Below are 25,850 nucleotides of genomic sequence, written 5' to 3' on the forward strand. Positions count from 1 at the left end.
TCCTTTACTCTGTCATCTGATCCTCCCAGTACATCACTCTCCACTAGAGAATGTGGCATTTCGATGCCCAGTCTGGTCGTTGTATTGCATATTTTCTCTTTTACTTACAGTTCCCCCAGGAGTCCACAAATACTTCTAGCTATATTGACAAAATACAACAGACATCTCCCTCAAAATACACTGCCTGACAAAATAGCGAAGCACCCACAAGAGGAGGAGGAAATGAAATGAAACTTCGCGGGATGAGAGGGTGCGTCACGTTAATTCAGTGTTTACATAATATATTCAAGTTTACAAACAAGTTTTCAGTGTGTGTTCACTTAACAGTATGACATGGCACCCGCTCTGACCTGAATACAGGCACTGATTCGATTGCAAAGGGAGTCATAAAGACGTTGTTTCCTCTCTTGTGGCAAGATAGGCCACAACTGTTGTTACTGTTACTTAATATCCTGAATAGGAGCATTGAGATAGAGTTAACGTCCGAGCTGGTCCCATACATGTTCTATCGGTGACAGGTCTTGGGATCTTGCTGGATACGGGAGTACCTCAGCATCACGCAGGCAGTTCATAGAGACACGCGCCAAGTGTAGATGAGCATTGTCCTGTTGAAAAACGTGACCACCATAGTGTCCCGTAAGAGGTAACACAGGAGGACGCATACCTTTGTGTTCCCTCAGTCGTGACCTGAGGCTGAGGCCATACCTGATGGCTCCCCACTCTACGACATCAGGAGTGACACCGCTGTTCCTCTCCATAACATTGGAAGATGGGACCTCTCCCTGGGCGCCGCCTAACTCGCCGGAGATGCTCACTAGGTAGTGCAGAACTTCGTGCGATTAATCACCGAATACAGTACGACGCCATTCACCAGCAGTTTATGCTTCCTGGTCACGGCAGCATTACAGACCCAACGACTTCTGTTGTGGTGCTAAATAGCAGTGTACACATGGAAGTGTAATTCTCTAGTCCGGTTGCTGCTGTTCTCTGACCAATGTTGTGAGATGACACAGAATGTTGCAGGGAATTCATCACTTGTTCTTGTAAAGAAGGCGCAGGTGTAAAGCGGTTACAGTATGCTTGGCGCATACGGCGAACCTCCCTTGTAGTGGTTAGACGTGGTTTACTGGAACCTTCAAGAAGAGCATGCCTGCCCTCACATTCCCTTGCAGTCCAACATCTGGTCACTTTGATACCTAAATGCCTCACAAATCTGACTATTTTACGATTAGTCCTGCCTACCCAATAAAGACCCACAGCGAGGTTCCTTTCAATATCTGTCAGAGGCTGATAACATTCTCTCACACGAGTACAGTATTTCTCCGTGTCGTCGACAGTAATCACTCTACATCTGGTGTTGTCCAAGCTTCTTATACACCCTACCAGGCCGGGTAACGACACTAAACGTGGACAACACTAAAGCACTATTGTAACTGTTCTACTTGTCATAGAGAATCGCAATTCAAATCATTTACACACCTACGGATGCTCTCTATGTGTACGAAGTTACACTGACATCCGACCATGTCTTCTAGTTGCTTCACTTTTTTCAGGTATCTTTAACCCAGTGGTTCTCAGCATCGGGGTAATTACTCCCTAAGGGGCAAAAAGACATTTTCCAGGGGGAAGGGGTTGTGGTAATAATACAAAGGGTTACATTACGCTACAGTCAAATAACTAAATTGCTTCAAAAAACCATTTTCACTACCTCATTAGACTAATAACTTGAAAATAGATTGCTAATTCTAAAAGTGTCAAAAATAAACATTAACGCATAGCGGTACATGATACAGCGAATGTATTAACGACAGACATGTTTGGAACTTCGCGCGCAGTGGATGATGACAACGAGCTGCAGCTGGCTACTTATCTGTATTGTTGCGGCAGTTCATTATTTACTCCACAGAGTTACCGGCTCGCTCGTTGTTTTTTTGTCGTTAGCCTGTTGTTCGCTCGCCAACCAAGCCGACGGACACGAAGTGAGTGCCTCCAGTTTCAATACCTTTCAATATTTTTCGGATTGAGACGAGAAATCGAAAGAGCTGAGTGAAGTTTTTCCTATTCAAGCGCTAGCTGTATGGTAAGAAATTCCTGTCGTTTACTATTGAACATAAGTAGCTGCGTCGATAAGTTATAGGCAGGTGTATAAGTTTCTTTTTTATCTGTAGTTGTGTTGCCACTGAACAATAATCATAGGAAGAACTGTAAATGACGTACACTGCTACAATCTAAACATTACCTCACTATAAGGACAGAAACGGATTCAGCATGTTCCTCAATCCGACTTTTCACTGCAAAATAAACGTTGGAGGCACGGGTATATGGTTTCAGACGTGGGCATAGTCGTGATTACAAGCCCGTGAGTCGAGGGATACAGGGCAAGAAAAATCCTTATAGCAGTCTATGAGACATATTTTGTTAAAATATTCCCATTAACATGAAATGGGAAAGTATTCACTGTCATCGAAGTGTGGTGAATGGCTTTGCTTGTGATCATGGTTACAACAGATTTTACATTTGGTCATGCTTCGAAAGAAAGCGCACACTTTGCGCTACGTACCGCTGTCTGCCCTCCCCATTTTATCACAACGTTTGTGCTCGTCAAGTTGCCTCCTGAAAACACTTGATCTAGGCATGTATGAAAAAGGTGACAGCACAGCTCCTGCAAATTGCAGTATGCAAAGTCGTTGTCAAACTACCGCAGGGAAACTATTCGGTAAAATATTTGATTCTCTTGCATCTTAGTGTCATATCGCAGTCTGATGATGAAGTGACTGTGTTTTCATTGTTGATCATATTTGTAACGATTATTTGAAGTTAAGTAACTCACTTCCTGTTGTCCGAAAAGTATGCAGCGAATTGTGAGTGCAAAGTGCGACTGCTGCTTCGAGGGAGGCGGAAATTGGAAGTCTGAAAACGTCGTCTTTTTGCGAAATGCGCTCTCCAACCATCTCTACACGCTTTTCGAAAACTTTCGTAGTCATCCTCAAGTAATTTCTGTATCCCATTCCATCCCCCATTTTTTAAGTATCTAGAAGGTTGTACCCAAATGTGTTTCTTACTTTCAGAGCCTCATACACCCTCCATCGTTTATAAGCAATGCTGCTATTTTTCGGTTGTTGCACTTTAGATCATATATCTCTGCAAACGAAAATAGCTAACACATCGAAATAATTTGTTATGTTCATAATAAACCAATATCTATTTCTCGTCAGAGGAGATTCGTTTACCAGTCTTATGTATAATTTCAAATTGTCCTAAAACAAAATCTGAATACCTTAAGGCGCATCCACACTAAGCGCTCAGCGTTGAACGTGTTCCGTATGTTGCCGGTACATCAAAGGATTGTGAGGGTTCATGTTCACTCAGTTTGGGCGCAACGACACCGTGCAGTGCATAGTGGTTCAAGTTGGGGCGCAGCAGTCTCCCAGCAAGAGCAAGTTAAGATTGTAAGTGCCGCATTTATTGTTCTGCACCGTCATATGAAAAAGAGCTGCTATAAGAGTTGATACCAGTGTTAAAAACGAGAGCAATGTACGACGGAAAGAATCTTTTCATTGAAATTTTTTATGGAAAGGCTGAAGAGTTTGAATTTTTTTATCGAATGTCGTTTAAAGATTTAACATCTATTGTACATAAACTACGAATAATGGGCACAGATTGCACAACTGCAATATCAAATAAAGTTCTTTCTTTATGGGTTTCATGTACCTCTTCAAGATATCCAAAATACACTGAAGCGCCAAAGAAATTTAGGTATGCGCATTCAAATACAGAGATATGTAAATAGGCAGAATACGGCGCTGCGGTCGGCAACGCGTATATAAGAAAAGTGTCAAGTACAATTGTTACATCGTTTACTGCTGCTACAATGGCAGGTAATCGTGGTTTAAGTGAGTTTGAACGTGGTGTTCTAGTCGGCGCACGAACGATGGGGGACAGCATTTCAGAGGGAGCGATGATGTGGGGATGTTCCCGTACGACCATTTTGTCCATTTTGCATTCCGACGGACTTGTGCAATTTCAGCAGAACAATGTGACACCCAACACGTCCAAAATTGCTACAGAGTGGATCCAGGAACACTCTACTGAGTTTAAACACTTCCGCTGGCCACTATCCTCTCCAGACGTGAGTAGTATATTGATGAGAGCTCTGGACCAAAGTGCATTTTGGAGTGACATTTCCAGGTTGCAAACCAAGAATCTAATTTCACAGTTTTCCCCAACGAAAAAATATCATTTGCTTATACTGAAAAACCCAAATTCTTATTCTCTCATTTAAAAATTTTCAGTCTAATAAATTTTATTCTTTATAAATAAGAAAAAAATCCCACTTGCCTCTATAAAAAATTCTCATTTTCTCATTAAAAATTTTCAAATGTAATTAATTTTACTCTTTATAAATAAGAACCATCAAAGCTAAAATCTCAAAGGTACATTTTAGCCATAAACGTTTTAATAAAATAAAAAATCAAATTTCGTTCTATATAAATACAATGATGATCAACAAACCTCAACAATTTAAGAACTTAGAGAATTATAGCAAAGGAAAGTATGGATTGAGTTACAAAGATTTAGAACATTATCTTAATGAAAATGGTTATTCGAATGTAACTAGAGAAGATCTGTTGGAATTTATTGATTATTTTAATAGGAAAGAAATAAAGAAGAGAGAACTAAAATATAAAACTCTAAAAGAACTTCGATCAATTGTTAAAGCAGATAATTTGAAGAATTATTCTAAACTTAATAAAGAAAAATTAATCAATCTTATTGTACATCCAGTTGAAAATATTTACCCTTTACTTGCTCTGGATGTGTTAACACGCACCTTTGTACCTGTCCCTGTGTGCTCTGAACGTTTTTACACGCATCACCAGGCCTTCTACCTGGTACTCTGAACGTGTCTTATCAAAAAATCTGAAAGTAAAATTAATAATGATAACAATTTGAGTAAAAAATCTTTAAATGATCTTCATAAAATTTGTAAAATGAAAAATGTAATTATTCAAATTTTAATAAACAAGAATTAATAAATCTTATCAATAAACCTGCGGAAAATATTAATAATGAGAATCAGAAAAATATTAATAATGATATTGCGAAAACTTCTGGTAGATAAATATCAAGAAATTAAACAAAAAGGTTATCAGAAAAATTTATGACGTTTCAATTTTCTAGATGATGAGCATTTTCTCAAATTATCTAAACTAATTTACAGGAAAGTTTCTGCTTTTAAATCAAGAATAATAACTTATGCAATTAACATTAATGATAATATATTTGAGCTACAAGAATTTTTTAATCAATTAAAGAAGGAATAATCATAAAATTATAGAATATTTTAATACAAAAAGGGCAATTAAAGTCAACATAGAATTTTATTGTAATTTTAAAAGACAAGAGGAAATACAAGAATTTAATTCTAAAACAACCAATGAAGTTCCATTAAGAACAACTGATGCAGAAGATTATTATCAAACATCAATGACTTAACTATTAACAGAAATGGAAGAAATTAAAAGGAAAAAATCTGGTTGGTCTTTATTTGGTATATATAGTTTAGAATTAAATGTTAATAAACACAATCCATATTTTGCTTCTTCTTATACTGATTTACCAAAAATAATTAAAGATAAAAAAGCTGTAGTTAACATAAAAAACAAAGATCAAAAATGTTTTCTTTATTCAATAAAATCGGCTATATACCCAGAAAATGATCATGTAGAAAGAGTTAATAATTATAAAAATATTGGATTAGTATTAGATGAAAGTATTGAATAAGAGAATATTAATTTTTCAGTTCAGTTAACAGATATTACCGAATTTGAAAAGAAATCAAATATTTCAATTAATGTTTATGCATATGAGAACAATGAAGAAGAAGACACTCCATACTTAGTGAGAACACACTGCCGCAGAGCGAATGTAAATACTCACGGGCTCACTGCACCTGCAAACATTAAGCCGTTTATGCAATATGTGGTACGTTGTAACTTGTCAGACTGTACATTGTGTGGAGGCACGGTGCGATATTCAATTATCGCTTGTCTCTGATTCACGGCCGCATTGGCAATCTCCCGTAGTGCTCAGTCTGAGAATCCCATTTCGGGTAGAATTTAAAATGCCTGGGAAATACTGTCCTGCAAGCAGCGGGTTCGAATTGCAGTTCCACGAACTCACATGAGTTGCCGTCCAGAAGTACCCTTGCAACGGTGAGTCGAAGCTTTACGTCTCAGAGCGTAGTACGCTTAGCACTATTGCATCGTATGCTTTCATTCTCTCCGTCTCTTTCTCAGACATAAACATGGTGCTGCTACTCTGGTCAGATCTCCTCTTTCCTCTGCCAGCCAATCTAGAGAGCTCAGTGGTAAACTACAAATCTAAAAGTCTCTGGTTCGATACCTGGTCAATCCCAGAATTTTTATCTCTCATTTATTACTTCTTTCTCCTCTGTCAATATCGGTTGATGCGAAATATGCCGAGTTACACCGCGGTTCTGAATCCACGTTAGACAGTAAGTTAGTTCCGTCTATAACAGGCTAAGTCAGTTCAACAGTCGGAGGAAGGCAAGGACAAACCACCTCCAACAGGACGACGCGTAATGAAACACTGTGGGGTTAAACACACTCTTCGGTTTGACGAAGCTTTACTTTACTTTCATGGATAAACGTTAATATTCGTGTTTAACTTACAACGAACAAAGTACAGCAGAAGCAATGCTGACGTCCCTGCTAAACTTACGATGAACAAAGTATAGCAGCAGTATACTGATGATTCTGAAGTTACATACGACTGCGGATGAATAAATGGCAGGAGCAGTGCGTAAATATGTATACACTTCAGGCTACTAAAGGTGGTTCATAATAAATTGAGGAGAAACGTTTATGGTAATATATAAATTAAGTTAATTCATTTGCAGTTAGACGTAAACCGGAACTCATCAACATCAGCTGCGTTACGTTTTTCACTATTAATGCTACATTTTCGTGACCTTTGTTTTCCAAAATGCACTATGGTGCGCTTCTTTCTCTTAAATGCCCGCACTTTAGACAAATTTTCGTTCTTTCACGTTCCATGCCACATGAAAAAAAAGATCTTACAAAAAAGCTTTTCTTACAGTTGGGCTTTACCATGATAATTGATAAATGTAACGGACAGCCCCAGTGTGTTCTGTGCAGTAAAGTGCTAACAGCAGAGAGTATGAAACCCAAAAAATTAAAAGATCACTTTGAAAGAAGCCATGCAGAGTTCGCTCGGAAAGACATTGAATTCTGGAAACGCCAAGAAGCTGCACTGAAAAGTTCACGCATTGACTCATCAGACTACTTTTTCCAATCGATAGAAGTTGGTGTTGAAGCTTCATACCGAATTGCCCTTCGAATTGCTGAAAACAATAAACCTCATACAATAGGAGAGGATCTCATCAACCCTTGCTTACTAGATGCAGTGGGACTAGTTCTAGGAGAGCAACATGCAGAAAAGATAAACCATTTCCAACACCAAGATCAGAAGTCGTATCGAGGACATGAGTTTGAATATTTTGGACACACAATCAACGAAATAAGATCAACTAATTTTTTTTACACTGCAGTTAGGTGAATCCACCGACGTTCCATGTTGTTTCCAGCTGCTTGTCTATGTTCGATACATAAGAGCTGATGGCCTAAAAGAAGAATACTTGTACACGGAATCAATGGACACTACTACATGCAGCGAGGATGTTTTCTGATCAGTAAACAATTTTGTTGAGGGAAATCAGTTGCAATGTTCGAAGTTGGTAGTTGTATGTAAGACGGAGCACATTCAATGTTGGACGTTCGCTCTGGTCAAAAAGGTTGGTGAAAGAAGTTGTTGCAAATGCAACATTTAGCCACTGTATTATACATCGCTATGCTTTGTTAGTGAAAACACTTCCACTTAATTTGTTGAAAGTACTCACCCAGGCAGTAAAGATTGTAAACCATATACGAGGTAATGCAACAAACACAAGAGTTCTCAAAGAATTGTGCAAAGAGGTTGGATACAAATTCGATGTGCTCTTGTTCCCCACAGAATTCCGATGGCTGTCACATGGCAAGGTGTTGCATAGAGTACTTGAGCTCTGACCACAAACTGCTTTGTTTCTGGAAAGGGCGAGGAAAGAAAAGGAGAAAGACGCACATGCCAGAATAACAGATAATACATTTATTATCAAAGTGGCTTATCTTGCGTATTTCCTTACGGAAATCAATACGTTTAGCATCTCTGCCTTCAAGGAAAGATGGTGAATTTTTTGACGGCAGAAGATAAAGTTGTCAGCACCCTTCGAAGGTCGGAGCTTTACCAACGCAGAGCTGAAGTTGAAGACATTTCGGTGTTCCCCGAATTGACAGTACTGTTCGATGCCGACAGTGAAAAATGTTCATATACAAGTAAAATAAGTCAGCACTTATTATCAGCAACAAATTCTATCAGCAACTGGTGAATCGACAAGCAAATGTCTAGGTTTCAAGGCCGTTTTCAGTGAACGAAGGAATATTTTCAGAGAGTGTAATTCAAGCATAAGCAGAATTTCGTGGACTACGTGAAGACAACATACTGAAAATAAATTTCTCCAATACAGAATTAGCAACATTTTGGACAATGCTAGGTGACGAGTATAGATTATTACCAGAAAAAGCATTAAAATAGTGATTCCATTCACTAAAACTTATAGGTGTGAAAGTGGATTTGCTACTATGGTGGCAACAAAGCGAAAGTAAGGAACCGGTTGAGCATGGAACATGATTTACGATGTACACTAATCGAGACCAAACTGAATATAAAAAAGGTTGTTGATAATTCTTCCGAGTTATATGGGCGTGATTCATGGAACTCTTCTGTTCCTAACGTTTCGTCCAATACTACGTTGGACATCTTCAGAGGTACGGCTGAGTCCTGCCGACTGACGAGTCGGGCGTCGGAGAGCGGCCTAAATACCGAGGAAAGTGGGCGGGGTCTAGCTTGCACATAGTAGCAGAGAGAAAACTAGTCAAAGATAAAATGTAACTATCGATAATAGTCCGTCATAGATAAAAATCACTTATCGACTCTGCAACGCCACTGTCCATATCTCGCTTAATTTCAAGGCCTCTTCTTTTCTATTAAAATTATCTTCATGTTTACAAATTTCAATAGCCTCCCTATACAGTCGTGGATAATAGTTCGTGGTAGCACTCAAAACTGTAGTTTCAGAAAACTTAACTACATGGTCACCTGACTGAAGTGCATGTTCCGCAACGACCGATTTATCTATTTTTCCCAGTCGGCAAAGACTTTTATGCTCCTTTACCCTCGTATTCACACTTCTTTTCGTAGTACCAATATAGACCTTGCCACGAGTACACGGAATTTTATACACACCGCTAGATGATAATGGTGGCCTTCTATCTTTAACAGAACGAAGTGCTTGTCCTATTTTTCTGGTAGGTTTGAATACCGGTTTCACTTTATGTTTCAGCAAAATTTTGCCGATTCGATCTGTAACCTTACTAATGAAAGGTAAAGACACCGCGTTTTTCCATTGCTGTGTACCATCCTTGTCCTTTGGCCTGCTGTAATTAGGTCTTAAAACTCTATTAATTTCTTTGTTTGAGTAGCCATTCTTCTCGAAGGCCTGTTTCATATGATTCAGTTCCGTATCCAGATGTTCCGGCGTACAAATCCGTTTTGCCCTGTCCACTAAACTTTTTATTACACCTCTTTTTTGTTGTGGGTGATGATTGGAGTTCTTATGTAAGTATCTATCAGTATGTGTGCTCTTCCGAAACACTTTATGTTTTAGACTGCCATCGGTCTGTCTCATGACTAACACATCGAGAAACGAAATAGCCTGTTCTTTTTCCAGTTCAATGGTTAAACTGAATTTTAGGGTTTATGCTATTAAGATAATCAAAAAATTCGTCTAAGGCTTTTTTACCATGTGTCCAAACCACGAATGTGTCGTCTACATAACGATACCAACAACATGGTTTCTTATTTGCTTCATTCAACGCTAATTGTTCAAATTTCTGCATGTAAAAATTGGCAATCGCAGGGCTCAACGGGTTACCCATGGCAACACCATCCACTTGCTCATAAAACTCCTCATCCCACTGAAATTGGCTAGAAGTGAGGCGGTGTCTAAACAGAGCGGTCAAACCTTCAGGGAAAACTTCCGTTATGTAAACCATAACTTTATTGACCGGAATCATAGTAAACAGAGATACAACATCAAAACTGACCAGAATGTCTTCAGGAACCAAGATTAGACCTTCAATTTTCTCAATAAAATGACGTGAATCCCTCACATAAGAATCAGTCTTACCAATGTACGGTTGTAGAAAAGTAGCTAGATACCTAGGTATTTGATAAGTAGGGGAATCAATCGCACTAACAATGGGTCTCAGAGGGAGATTTATTTTGTGAACTTTAGGTAAACCATAAAGTCTTGGACACCTAGCTTCACTCCTTAGCAAAACTTTTTTATCCTTCTGTGGATTGGAAGTAGAAGACTTTATCAACGTATTAGTTTTCCTCAAAATAACAGCCGTCGGGTCTCTTCTAAGTTTATTGTAATGTCCCGCCGTTAATATATCCAAAATCTTACTTCTGTAGTCCTCTTTGTTCATCACCACAGTGGCATTGCCTTTATCAGATGGAAGAACAACTATCCCTTCGTCCGCCTTTCTCTTCCCCTTAGTTAAATTACTCTCCAATGGCTTATTATGGCATAAGACCCTTGTGATTTCAATACGAATTGCATTAGCAGTTGCCTTAGGGAGGGTTCGAATCCCTGCTTCCACATTCGCAAAAGTCTCTTCCACTGGTGCATGCGTAGGAGTAATAGCATAATTACCTCCTTTTGCGAGAACTGAAATCTCATCCTGAGACAACGCTCTCGACGATTTGTTAATAACAGTCTCTGTCATTACAGTGTTATTAGTACTCTGTACATTAGATCTTATTATATTGAACTTCTTCTTATGCCTATTGGTGGATAGATTCCATTGATTTGAACGTTAAACCATCTATTTTATTCCACAGATCTACCGATAAGTGTTAGCAATAAATAAATGCAGTTGCAGTAACTTACGGTCCACAGAGTCCATCTCTCGTCTGGTAAAATGTATTCTTTCACGGAGCAACGCAACTTCTGCGTAATCATAAATCCGTTGTACACGAGCTGTCCGAAACATTCTTCTAAATTTTAAATATTTTGGTATGGAAGAGGAGTCTCTGCAACGTAACAAAAAAGTTAAAGTGCAAAGTAAATGTGCTTTCTTCTTACGCGAAACTTCCAGAAGTCTAACTGATTTCGAGACATTCTCCCCGTAGAGTCTTCTAATCATACAATGAAGGCTTTCACGACCGGATGGTACTGTTGTCGATAATTCTTCCGGGTTATATGGCCGTGGTCCATGGAATTCTTCTATTCCTAACTTTTCGTCCAACACCACGTTGGACATCTTCAGAGGTATGGCTGGTCCTGCTGAGTCCTGCCGACTGACGAGTCGGGCGTCGGAGAGCGGCAATGGAAAAACGCGGTGTCTTTACCTTTCATTAGTAAGGTTACAGATCGAATCGGCAAAATTTTGCTGAAACATAAAGTGAAACCGGTATTCAAACCTACCAGAAAAATAGGACAAGTACTTCGTTCTGTTAAAGATAGAAGGCCACGATTATCATCTGGCGGTGTGTATAAAATTCCGTGCACTCGTGGCAAGGTTTATATTGGTACTACGAAAAGAAGTGTGAATACGAGGGTAAAGGAGCATAAAAGTCTTTGCCGACTGGGAAAAATAGATAAGTCGGTCGTTGCGGAACATGCACTTCAGTCAGGTGACCATGTAGTTAAGTTTTCTGAAACTACAGTTTTAAGTGCTACCACGAACTATTATCCACAACTCTATAAGGAGGCTATTGAAATTTATAAACACGAAGATATTTTAATAGAAAAGAAGAGGCCTTGAAATTAAGTGAGATATGGACAGTGGCATTGCAGAATCGATAAGTGATTTTTATCTATGACGGACTATTATCGATAGTTACATTTTATCTTTGACTAGTTTTCTCTCTGCTACTATGTGCAAGCTAGACCACGCCCACTTTCCTCGGTATTTAGGCCGCTCTCCGACGCCCGACTCGTCAGTCGGCAGGACTCAGCAGGACCAGCCACACCTCTGAAGATGTCCAACGTAGTATTGGACGAAACGTTAGGAATGGAAGAATTCCATGGACTACGGCCATATAACCCGGGAGAATTATCAACAGCAGTACCATCCGGCCGTGAAAGCCTTCGTTGTATGATAAAAAAGGTTGTACCATCTCACTGACTTTCTTTATTTCTTGGTTTGATAAAACACTTACAAAAGCATGTTTTATTTGTTGAACGTTAATAAAATGTAGTGTATTTTCATGTACTTTTAAAAATTGGAACGTTCAAACCTTTTTTTTCCAATAATGCTGAATTAAGGATGGGTCCGCCATTTTGCAAGAAAGCAATTGTTTTGTTTTACTAACCAGACACGTTTCACCACAACTGCGGCATCTTCATTGTCATCTTTCTTCTATACTTTCCTTGCAGTTTATACTATGTGAGACCTGTGATTGCCAATGGAAATTGTCCTGAGGTGTGGCTGGATTGTTTTAGTACCAAACGTATTTCTGTTGTTTTTTTGTGTATTTGGAATGACTTTTTCTCCTGCTCGTTTGTGAATAACTGCGTCTTGTTATTTTTCTCCACTCTTAATTTTAGTTAGGCACTAAAACCTGTTGGGGGTGTTGGTTTCTATATGTTTTCGTTCAGAGATAATTGTATCAAAAAGGTTGGGAACCACTGCTTTAACCTGATGTCATATTCGTGAGTGTATGCGAAACTCAATAATTCATCTTAATTATTCTGACGTGCACTACTTCTTCTACATTTCTGTTAATACCCAGGTGACTTGAAGATGGGCACTCGACCTTAACTGATTGTCGGTAAATAAATACACAAAACACCAGCTTTAGGTTGTTTCGTGTGGACACATTGCTGGTGCTCGTATGGTGGATGCTTCTGTAACCAAGATAGCTGAAGTGTTTGTTGATTCGAGAAGCACAAATTGAAAATTTACCGCAGCAGGCAAAGCGTAAAAATATCATCGGTCAAATGAAAATGTGAACGAAAATATGTGTTAAGTGATCATGGCAGACGGTTATTAAAGTGGACTACAAAACTACATATCGCACTCGCGAATCCAGTCAGCACCATAATATGGAAGGGGCTCCAGTAGCGGGCAACTGCAGGGCGAGCTGGAATTCCGGAACTACTTGCCAGTGATGCAAACGCCCGTAACAGGAAAACGTTGTGCTGAAGTTATGAAGCCTGGACTATGAAGCAATGGAAGAAAGTAATTTAGTGGGATGAGTCTAGCTTCACACTGTTTCCAGCATCTGGCAGAGTTACATCTGGCGAACGCAATCCCAAGACCTGGTTGAAGACTACTTCCTGCCCAGGGTGAAACATGTCGGGGATTCGGTGATGATTTGTGCAGCCATGTCGTGGTATTCCTTAGGTCCCAAGGTTACTTTGCAAGGTCTCATCACTGCTAAGGATTATGTAAGCATTTTGGCTTATCAAGTCGATCCAATAGTACAGTCGACAGGACTCCTGCTTACAAGACGCTCCTCGTCCAGAGCAGTTCTCAATATTGTTTAGACTTACAGTCAACTTTGGAGAGAAAGATGCGTGGTCGCTTTCCACCACCAAAGTCGTTACCTGAACTGGCCACTATTTTGCAGGAAGAAGGGTGTAAGACTCACTTTAAAACCACACGGGACTTGCACTTATCCATTCCGAAACGACTGGAAGCCGTTTTGCATGCCAATGGTTTTCGTATACCATACTGGGCCTGGTAATGTGTTGTGTTTTCGGTGTTTCCATATTTTTGTCCACTTCTCGCAAGTGTTCCATTTGCGACCACGCACTGGTACGTCAATAGGAACGCCTCAGGGAGTCGAAGCAGTATCGGCTTCTCAAGTCTCTGGTACACAGTCACAAAAGTCAGCCTGTTAGAGAGGCCTGCTATTTTTGGATGACGCTGTTGTTTAGTATCCGTGTCACGAATTAACTTGTGAAAGATTTCGAAGAAAAGTAAGTGATCCATATCGCAAAACAACTGTTTCATCACTTCGTAAAACGCTCATTGACAGACGTTTCGTATGTGTTTTATATGGAAATGTGAAATAATTGCAAGTACAGTATTTCAATGTCTGATATTAGGAACTTTGGGTGTTTTAGTGTGTGCTGCCTTCCTTTGATACAGCATGGTAAGTGAACCTTTACAAACTTAACACTTTACGGCGTGTAAACTTTTACTAAACGTACCTGCCAGCAACTTTCGATTAGTTGTGCTGAGTTAAGGAGCTTCCATAGCCATTCAGTACCAAGAGTTGCAAGGTGCTGTTAGGAAAATTTTGTAAAGAGCTTCTCTGAGCAGTGAAACTGAATAAGCATTGCAGAGTTATTTATACTTGAAGGAGTGCTTTGTAATTCAGTTGTGGCATGTCAATAACATTAAAGCCGGTTTCACTCCTAATCTTCGTCAAATTATAGAGAAATTTTTTTGTACAGTAGCTGAGATGTCAACCAGTGGACAGGTGAGTAAAGGTAGCCGGCCAGTGTGGCCGAGCGGTTCTAGGCGCTACAGTTTGGAACCGCGCGACCACTTCGGTCGCAGGTTCGAATCCTGCCTCGGGCATGGATGTGTGTGATGTCCTTAGGTTAGGTTTAAGTAGTTCTAAGTTCTAGGGGACTGATGACCTCAGATGTTAAGTCCCATAGTGCTCAGAGCCATTTGAACCATTTGAGGACAGGTAATAGGTTTTTAACTATTTGCTACTTACAATAAAAATATTCCGCTAGTTCATGATGAATGCGTGGTGAGGAAGAGATTATTTACGTTAACCAAAAATTACAGCTACGACAGAAAACCAACTGAAAGGCGGCGACTCTGTCCCAAAGTACAAAACAATATTATACGTACCCATAGCGAATGACTTTTTTACATTAATGTGAAAAATTGTCTGTTATTATTGGAAATGTAAATGATTATTTATATACGTAAATTTACTGTATGCGCAAGATATGATGTTTGTAAGTGAAAAAGATTGTATGTATGGTACTCCATAGCTTGTAAGAATTTGATGAAGGACATCTTGCTGTACGCCATGAGTTGTCTATAGAACATTTAATTGAGAGACCGGTATTCAGTCATAGAACCCATCGTCATCGCCGTACATCATATACCTTTACATCAAAAAAATAGTTCAAATGTCTCTGAGCACTATGGGACTTAACATCTGTGGTCACCAGTCCCCTAGACTTAGAACTACTTAAACCTAAGGACATCACACACATCTATGCCCGAGGCAGGATTCGAACCTGCGACCGTAGTGGTCGCGCGGTTCCGGACTGAAGCGCCTAGAACCGCTGGGCCACCACGGCCGGCACCTTTACATCGAATGTAGTTCGTGCCAGCTGCAAATTCTCTGTGATGTCAAAATCTATGTTCATCAGACGGTACACAGGTCGTCGTTCGTTTGTGTTATAACTGTCAAATGTTAAATGGCGACGACTGCTGGCCATGTTGGACACTTGTCTCTGTGCCCGAGATTCAATCTGACAAATATTTTACATACAGCTCACGGAGCTAATAAGACGTCTTTTTACAAAAGTTTGTAAGTGATTGTTATTCCAAGAGTGATACGCATCATTATTGTAGTGTCACTATTTTTCGTTCAGGAATTATACCGATAACATTGATTTACGCACGCCGTCTGAGACTAAAGAACAATAGTTAGGGGGACCAGAAGCTGCCAGGACACGGCAAGTGAGCCGAGCATGCGAACCCACTAAGAGTGGCACAGGGCAGGCACAAAAACCATGTCCTCGGGTGCAGCGAGATTACGCAAGTGTATTGAAGCTAGCTAATTAACCTGCAACGCTCCGTAGCTGTGAAGAAATTGGCTCGATGGAAACAGCTACATTGTTCTCCTACCGGCAATTATGAGCCAATCATAAAACAGCGTGCGGAGCTGCGTAGTGTGATTGAACAAGTGGACTACAGCACCTGCACTATCTGACGATCTTCTGCACCTCATCATCACATTAACGCAAATTACTAGCATTTCATAGTACTGCATCAGGTCATTGCTCAGTGACATTATTTGGTGTGGCAATAAAGTTGTTAAGACTGTAATAAGAGACGATGTTTTCCATCCGTAACAGGGTCCTGTACCTGGTCCATAAGTGAACAGATTTCACCTGTCAAACACAGTTAACTGATAAAAATATAAAGTTATCGAAAGTTTTCACTATTATAATTAGTAGATCACAGCTTAAATTCGGAGATATTCTAAAATTTATCCCATTTTAAAACATAAACTTTTATATTCAGATACGATGCGTTAAGGTAATACAGTATGTGAAATGTGTACTGTTCTAAGTTGATAGAAACGGTGTTGTATCTGTGTTGCACTCTAAGTTTCGTACATGAGAAAAATATGTTTGAGTATGAGTAATCATACATTACGGATCTATTGATACAATTGGATCCATTTGCGACTCACTGATATTGCAGTCTTGAGACAGTTGGTGTTTCAATTTTCTGAATACTGAAAGTTACCGATCTTCCCATCTCTTTCAAATCTTGTCAAGGTGTGAGTAAACATCTGTGCATATTGTTGCGTCCAGATAAAACTAATTTTGTCCGCCATAACTGTAGGCTCTATGATTGCCCTGGGAGATGTCTCATCAATCTAGAACACATAAAATATTAGTTCACTTTATTACATAAATGAATAAAAGATTTACTTAACTTTGACACACTTCTTTGCAAAAAGAGTACTGGATAATTTACTACTATCAGGGACTAGCAAAGCATCACGAAAGAACATTTCATCAGAAACTTTAACAACTCGTTGGTCCTACACTATGATATTGACTACTGTAGCTGAGGTCACGCCGATCTCTTGCGTGCTTGACATTATATTAACCATACCGTGAGGGCATTGTTATACTGAGAGGGAGGGCGTGTCGTCTGAAGTGTTCCGCATTACAGCGAGCCCTTGCTAATCTCCGTGGCCCCCCCTGCGGGTCCGAGGTAAGAATAGGCCCGAGGTATTCCTGCCTGTCGTACGAGGCGACTAAAAGGAGTTTCAACCGTTTCGGCCTTCCATGTGATGGTCCCCCTTGGGGTTTGACCTACATTTTTCAAAATTCTACAGAAGTACGAGCCTTTTGGGGAAGGACACCTTACATGGTGTACCACTGGTCCTAAGTGCACTAAGACCTTGGCACTCAGCATTGCACTGGCGTTGTAACCATACCCACTATTCCTCAAATTGGGCCTAAACGCCTGATGGGTTGTCCAAGTTACGCCCATAGTGCATCTCCATCTGCCCCAGCGATCATGATGGACTTTCCATGGCACCAGAAATCCAGCACGGTAGCCAGCCCGTTGTGGTGGGGTCGTCATGTACCCTCTACGTTGTAGCCCCCTGACAACACAGGGATCGTACTGCAGATACCTGAGCTGCACCCTCCCGACGTCGGCCAAGGAGTAGATGCCCGTCTCCTTGGGGCATCAGGACTCCCGGCAATGGTCATCCTGCCAGGTGGCCCTTGCTGCGGCTGGATGGCGCCCGTGGGGAGAGCCCCTGGTCGGAGTGGGTGGTATCGGGGCGGACGTTTCGCAGATGAAACGTCAACACGTATCAGGTCGCTCTGCGGCCGAGTCTTTCAAAAGAAAAGGTACCGTTTCTAGTCCTGGTTCTCCTGCCCTTTCCCCCTTGGCCACTCCATGGGAGGAGGGACAGGCTCGCCGGCTTGGGGCGAAGTACTTCCCCCGCTATTTGGTCAGTTCTCGAACCGATGGGGGGGGGGGGGGGGGGGGGGGACATTCGCCACCTCCAAGCCCATGTTCTTTGTTCAGCACATTGAGGACATCTTTGGGGAAATCGAGGCTCTCAGCAAAATGCGTTCAGGGTCCGTTCTTACCAAGACCACCTCCGCCACACAGTCGGTGGCGCTCCAGGCGTGCGACCGCCTAGGGGACATCCCAGTATCCATTGTCCCACATCTGGCACTAAATAGGACGCAGGGGGTTATTTTTCATCATGACCTACTGCTACAATCTGATGAGGAGCTCAGGGCCAACCTGGAGCGCCGAGGCGTGCATTTCGTCCGGCAAGTCCAGCGCGGCCCCAAAGACCGTCGCATCGACACTGGGGCCTTTATCCTCGCCTTCGAGGGGGACGTTCTCCCGGAGAAGGTAAAGGTGATGTGCTACCGGTGTGACGTGCGACCTTACGTCCTGCCTCCTATGCGCTGTTTTAGGTGTTTGCACTTTGGGCACATGTCGTCATGGTGTGAGGCTGAGCCCCTTTGTGGCGATTGTGGACGTCCTCTTCATGAGGAACATACATGCACCCCACCACCTCGGTGCATTAATTGTCCTGGCGTCCACTCGCCTAGATCCTCAGACTGCCCCGCATATCAGAAGGAGAAGAAGATACAAGAAATCAAAACTTTGGATCGGCTCTCTTATTCTGAGGCCCGGAAGAAGTACGACCGCCTCCATCCCGTGCCATTGACCACTTTGTTTGCCTCAGTTGTGTCCACTCCTTCCGCGGTATCCTCACCCCTATCCTGTCCCCCCTCCGCCTCCTCCGCCCATCAGGGGGCTCTGCCTCCGCCTCCCAAATCCCTCCCTTCCAAATCCTCCTCCCCCGTGGCCCCCACCCCCTCTGCCCCAGGGGCCACCCTTCCTCCTCCTCCTCCCCCCACGCCACCTGAGAAGCGATCCTCTTCTCAGGCGTCCATCGGGGAAACGTTCCGGACCCCAGCTTCCGAGGTCCGGCGTTCCAAAACGGACCAAGCGCGTGAGGACCTTCTTCGGGTCCAGCCCACCATCCCTGTGCATCCTCGGCCTTCCAAGAAGGCCTCCAAGAAGAAGTCTCTATCCCCCTCTCCACCCCGGCGCGTTTCGTCTGACGTTCCAGCCGTGAGTCGCTGCTCCCGGCCGTCCTCAGTTTCGCCGGGACGCTCTGCTGCCAGGCGCTCCGCCGGCCTTTCGTCGGCAAATGATGCGGCTCCTCCTACACAGCCAGGGACAGCGGCCGCAGCTGGCGACGAGTCGATGGAACCGGATCCGCCTCCCGTCGGTTGTAGCGTTGTTCCCTCGCAACCTGGCCCTCCGCGGCCGTCGAGGTGACCAGCTCTTCCCCCGTCTCGTTCCCCCAACTTTTTGACTAGCGATGGCGTTGTTTCGTTGGAACATAAGAGATATTTGATCTAATCGGGAGGAATTACAACTGCTCCTCCGCCTGCACTGTCCGCTCGTCCTTGGTCTCCAGGAAACCAAGTTGCGCCCGACTGACCGTATTGCCTTTACCCACTATACCTCGGAGCGGTATGACCTCACCCATGTGGACGGTATCCCAGCTCATGGTGGGGTCATGTTGCTCGTTCGGGACGATGTCTATTACCATCCCATCCCATTGACCACCCCACTCCAAGCAATAGCTGTCCGCATTACTCTTTCTGCTTTTACTTTTTCAGTTTGTACCATCTACACTCCACCGTCATCTGCTGTTAGTCGGGCTGACATGATGCACCTGATCGTTCAGCTTCCCCCGTCGTTTTTATTGTTTGGCGTCTTCAATGCCCATCATCCCCTTTGGGGCTCTCCTGCATCCTGTCCAAGAGGCTCACTCTTGGCGGATGTCTTCAACCATCTCAATCTTGTCTGCCTCAATACCGGCGCCCTGACTTTCCTCTCGGACTCTACTCATACCTACTCCCACTTGGACCTCTCGATCTGTTCTACCACTCTTGCCCGTCGGTTCGAGTGGTATGTCCTTTCTGACACCTATTCGACCGACCACTTCCCCTGTGTCGTTCGTCTCCTGCACCACACTCCATCCCCACGTCCTTCGAGCTGGAACATACTGAAAGCTGACTGGGGACTTTACTCCTCCCTGGCGACCTTTCCGGACCACGATTTTCCCAGTTGTGACAGTCAGGTCGAATACCTCACGGCTGTTATCATCAATGCTGCCGAACGTTCCATTCCTCGTACTACTTCTTCTTCACGTCGCGTTTCCGTCCCCTGGTGGAACGAGGCTTGTAGGGACGCTATCCGTGCTCGACGACGTGCTTTACGCACCTTTCGTCGCCATCCTACGTCGGCGAATTGTATTGAATACAAACGACTCCGAGCGCAATGCCGTAGAGTCATCAAAGACAGCAAAAAAGCTTGTTGGGCCTCTTTCACCAGCTCCTTTACCAGTTTTACTCCCTCTTCCGTCGTTTGGGGTAGCCTGCGCCGGCTGTCGGGCATTAAGGCCCACTCCTCGGTACCTGGCCTGACCTCAGGTAATGAGGTCCTCGTTGATCCTGTGGCTGTCTCCAACGCCTTCGGCCGGTTTTTCGCGGAGGTTTCAAGCTCCGCCCATTACCACCCTGCCTTCCTTCCCAGGAAAGAGGCAGAAGAGGCTCGGCGACCTTCCTCCCACTCGCTGAATCTGGAAACTTATAATGCCCCCTTTACTATGCGGGAACTCGAACGTGCGCTTGCACTGTCCCGGTCCTCTGCTCTGGGGCCAGATGCCATTCACGTTCAGATGCTGGCACACCTTTCTCCGGCGGGCAAAAGCTTCCTTCTTCGTACCTACAATCGCGTCTGGACCGAAGGTCAAGTCCCCATGCGTTGGCGTGACGCCGTTGTTGTTCCTATACCCAAACCCGGGAAGGATAGACACCTTCCTTCTAGTTACCGCCCCATTTCTCTTACAAGCTGTGTCTGTAAGGTGATGGAGCGCATGGTTAATGCTCGGTTAGTCTGGATTCTTGAATGTCGACGGCTACTTACCAATGTCCGATGCGGCTTTCGTCGCCGCGCTCCGCTGTTGACCACCTTGTGACCTTGTCGACATTCATCATGAACAACTTTTTGCGAAGGCGCCAAACGGTAGCCGTGTTCTTCGACTTGGAGAAGGCTTATGATACCTGTTGGAGAGGAGGTATCCTCCGCACTATGCACAGGTGGGGCCTACGCGGTCGCCTGCCCCTTTTTATTGATTCCTTTTTAACGGATCGAAAGTTTAGGGTACGTGTGGGTTCCGTATTGTCCGACGTCTTCCTCCAGGAGAACGGAGTGCCTCAGGGCTCCGTCTTGAGCGTAGCCCTTTTTGCCATCGCGATCAATCCAATTATGGATTGCATTCCACCTAATGTCTCAGGCTCTCTCTTTGTCGATGACTTCGCGATCTACTGCAGTGCCCAGAGAACATGCCTCCTGGAGCGCTGCCTTCAGCGTTGTCTAGACAGCCTCTACTCATGGAGCGTGGCAAATGGCTTCCGGTTCTCTGAAGAGAAGACGGTTTGTATCAACTTTTGGCGATATAAAGCGTTCCTTCCGCCATCCTTACATCTCGGTCCCGTTGTTCTCCCATTCGTGGACACAACTAAGTTTCTAGGGCTCACGTTCGACAGGAAACTGTGTTGGTCTCCACATGTCTCTTATTTGGCGGCCCGTTGTACACGTTCCCTTAATGTCCTCAGAGTTCTTAGCGGTTCATCTTGGGGAGCGGATCGCATTGTCCTGCTTCGCTTGTATCGATCCATAGTCCGATCGAAGCTGGATTATGGGAGCTTCGTCTACTCGTCCGCTCGGCCATCCCTCTTACGCCGGCTCAACTCCATCCACCATCGGGGGATACGTCTTGCGACCGGAGCCTTCTACACTAGTCCTGTCGAGAGTCTTTATGCCGAAGCTGCCGAGTTACCATTGACCTACCGGCGCGACGAACTGCTGTGTCGGTATGCCTGCCGGCTGTTGTCTATGCCCGACCACCCCTCTTACGAGTCCTTCTTCGCCGATTCTCTCGACCGTCAGTACGGGTTGTATGTGTCTGCCCTGCTGCCCCCCGGAGTCCGCTTCCGTCGCCTGCTTCGACAATTGGATTTTGCCCTCCCTACCACCTTCAGAGAGGGTGAGAGCCCGACACCACCTTGGCTCCAGGCTCCGGTTCATATTTATCTCGACCTCAGCTCACTCCCGAAGGAGGGTACTCCGGCTGCAGTGTATTGCTCACGGTTTGTCGAACTTCGTGCTCGACCTGCCGGTCACACCTTTATTTACACCGATGGCTCCAAAACTGACGATGGTGTCGGCTGTGCCTTTGTCGTCGGGGCCGCCACCTTTAAATACTGGCTCCTCGACCAATGTTCCAGCTTTACGGCCGAGCTTTTTGCTCTCCATCAGGCCGTTCAGTATGCCCGCCGCCACCGCCATTCATCGTATGTACTCTGCTCTGACTCACTCAGTGCTCTTCAGAGCCTTGGAGCTCCCTATCCGGTCCATCCCTTGATTCAACGGATACAGCAGTCCCTCCATTCTTTCGCTGATAATGGTGGTTCTGTCAGCTTTCTGTGTGTTCCCGGACATGTAGGAGTGCCTGGGAATGAGGCTGCGGATGCTGCAGCCAAGGCTGCAGTCCTCCTGCCTCGGCCAGCCTCCCATTGTGTCCCGTCATCTGACGTTCGTGGGGATGTATGTAAGAGGCTTGTGTCGTTGTGGTGGGATGCTTGGTCATCCCTCCAAGGAAACAAGCTCCGGGCAGTAAAACCGCTCCCAACTGCTTGGACAACATCCTCCCGGCCATCTCGGCTCGAGGAGGTCCTTCTGACCAGGTTGCGGATTGGGCATTGCCAGTTTAGCCACCGCTACCTGCTCTTTGGTGACCCAGCCCCGCAGTGCCCTTGTGGTCAGGCATTAACAGTGCGCCATGTTTTATTGTCGTGTCCCCGTTTTAGTCAATTTCGTGTTGTCCTGTCCCTGCCATCTACTTTACCGGATGTTTTAGCTGATGACGCTCGAGCAGCTGCTCGTATTCTGCGTTTTATAACTTTAACTGGCTTGTCCAAAGACATTTAACCTTTTTACTTATTTTATCTGCATCTTTGTCAGGTCCTTCTGGTGTCCCCCCATCCCCTTGAGTTTTAGTAGATTCCATGTGCTCTAACACCAGTGACTGGGCGCTAATGACCTCAGCAGTTGAGCGCCCTTAAACCCTACCAAAAAAAAAAAAAAAAAAAAAAAAAAAAAATCTCCGTGGTATCGATTAGCATTGTCGCATTTGGTGTGGCACCGCGATCTATGGAAGATACCACACATACTTGAATAGATAGTTCTTCATTTTAGAAATCTGTATCATTTGAAAAACGCCAGAGGTGATTACTGATATTGTCAGCCAGGTCGTAGGAAAAGATGAACAATAAATTCCCAACACCCTGCCCCAGGACAGGCTTGAGATACTTTCTACATATATTGTTGACTTCCTATCGACGCGTCCGCTCTACCATTAAATTCTCAATCATGTCGCAAACTTCGTTTGATACCCCACAGTATCGTATTTTTTAATAAGTGTTAGTATAGTACTGACAACGGAATGGTCCAACAAGACATGTCGAAACATACCCTAAAATATTTTACACTGGAAGACGACAACGAAAGAAATGCACTGTCAAAAGTTTAGATGCTAAGAGGCATTGCAAGTATTTAAAAAAATAGCTGAAAATTGCCAAATTCGTTGCGCGCCAGGCGGGGGTAGAAATGTACACCCTTACTGACGCTGAGTTGCATGCGCAAATATGCGCGCGCGCGCGCGCACACACACACACACACACACACACACACACACACACACACACACACACACACACATCCGAGGTCGGCGGTACATCTGTAAACAGGAAACACAACACAACCCGATCCTAATTTAAAAAGGACGTTTCAGATTACCATTCGTTGATAGTTTCTCTGACACTACAGTACAAAGTTACTATTCTCTCGAATTAGCCACGCTTTTTGCAGTATTCGTAAGTACTGACAATACAGATAAAGCTGAATTAGTATTTATTGTGCTTCTGTAAGTCATGCCTGCTAATAGTACCTTTTATTCCAGTTTCACAGTAATGTGGAACCTAGTTAATATTCTCAATTTAGTAATGAAGAACGTGGTTTCCAGGCGAAATCGCCTACTTCTCCTGAGGATGTACATAATTGTCATTTGTTAGCTGACCTCCTTGACATGCATTCGAATGATATCGACATTTCGTTTGAAATTGTGGATACGTTAGAAGGAACAGGAAATAACTATGACGATTCCATGAATTGTGGTTCGGACGACGTCAGTTGTGCCAGTAACAGAAGAATAATACCTTACAAGCCTTAAAAAAAACAAGCACTGCAACAGCTTTCAGCGACAAAGAAAAGGTAGTGAAATATTGGTTGAGCGAAGGAGGGAAAAAACGCTTGAAGTTACACAGTGTGCAAAGACGTTTTCGTTTCGTAAAATCGCAGCATGAGCTGTACAAATGGAAGAATGAATCACATGAGGTAAGAAATATGCGCCAAACAAAAACCCGAAACCATCTGAATGAAAACCTGTTCGAAAGATTTAGAATTGCTCATGAGAGGCTATGCACCGTTACCAGTGGAGATCTACGAGACCTCCGAATTGCATCTCGCATGAACACTGCTAATTTCCAGGCTTCGTCGACCTGGCTACGCAGGTTCAACAAATCGAACGGAATATGAAGTCGCAAAATTACCAAGATTGCGTCACGTAGACGTGTGGAGCAGCTGCCAATGATAGAAAATGCTATAGAGAAACTCATAGCTGACTTAAAGTCGAAACATGCTGTTATCCCAGCTATTGCTGTTTATAATGCAGATCAGTCAGGTTTCGTGAAAGAACTGCGTGCACACCGCACTTTATCATTTCAAATGGTTCAGATCTCTCTAAGCATTATGGGACTTAACATCTGAGGTCATCAGTCCCCTAGAACTTAGAACTACTTAAACCTAACTAACCTAAGGACATCACACACATCCATGCCCGAGGCAGGATTCGAACCTGCGACCGTAGCGGTCGCGCGGATCCAGACTGAAGCGCCTAGAACCGCTCGGCCACATCGGCCGGCACACTTTATCACTTCTGGGTTAAAAGGACGGAGCCGGTTGCCCAATCAATGAATGCAATGACACATTCATATACGATAATGCCAGTGATAAGTATGAGTGGTTTACTGTTTCCGCAGCTGTATAACTGCCTTAAAGAGCCGCAACGCAAATTAGGACCAAAAATAAATAATGGACCGTTTAGTTGCCAAAACCTTGTAATCGACATATCAAAATTACGAAAAACGGGAAAGAATAATTTTCAACATTTCGTTCGAAACGTATTCCCACCAGCTGCAGAAATTAATTCATTGCTTTTGTTGGATTCATGGTCTGGACATAACGACGCCTCTGTTTTTGTGGAGGACGACGAAAGATCTGTAGATGTAATGTGGATTCCGCCTGGAACTACTGGCACCATTCAATCTCTCGCTAAAGACTTTTTCGACAGTGGAAAGCATTTTTCAGGAAATTATCAGACAACATAATTTCCGATACCTCTCTCTCATTTCAAGTTTATCAGCGGAAAAGTATTCTTAAGCTCCAGTCATTTGTGGATTACCGGTTTTCTTCGCCACGTTTTACGAATTTTATCAAGTATGCTTGGTATGCAGCGCAATATGCAGAACAACCGCCGGGAACAGTTCTCACTCCATCCCAGTTCTGTCTAAATAAAACTAGTGGTTACTGCGAAGTGCCTGACTGCATCAAGTCTTCCTTTGTCCGGTGTGCCTGGCGCAAGGAAAATGTTTGTTTTTGTCACTCAATAGACTCTTCGCACTTTTGTAACGACTACAGGGAATAAACAAAGAACTGCTTCACTTACAGTCAAATGTACAA

The sequence above is a fragment of the Schistocerca americana genome, chromosome X (genome assembly GCF_021461395.2).
Source record: "Schistocerca americana isolate TAMUIC-IGC-003095 chromosome X, iqSchAmer2.1, whole genome shotgun sequence".
Taxonomy (NCBI): domain Eukaryota; kingdom Metazoa; phylum Arthropoda; class Insecta; order Orthoptera; family Acrididae; genus Schistocerca; species Schistocerca americana.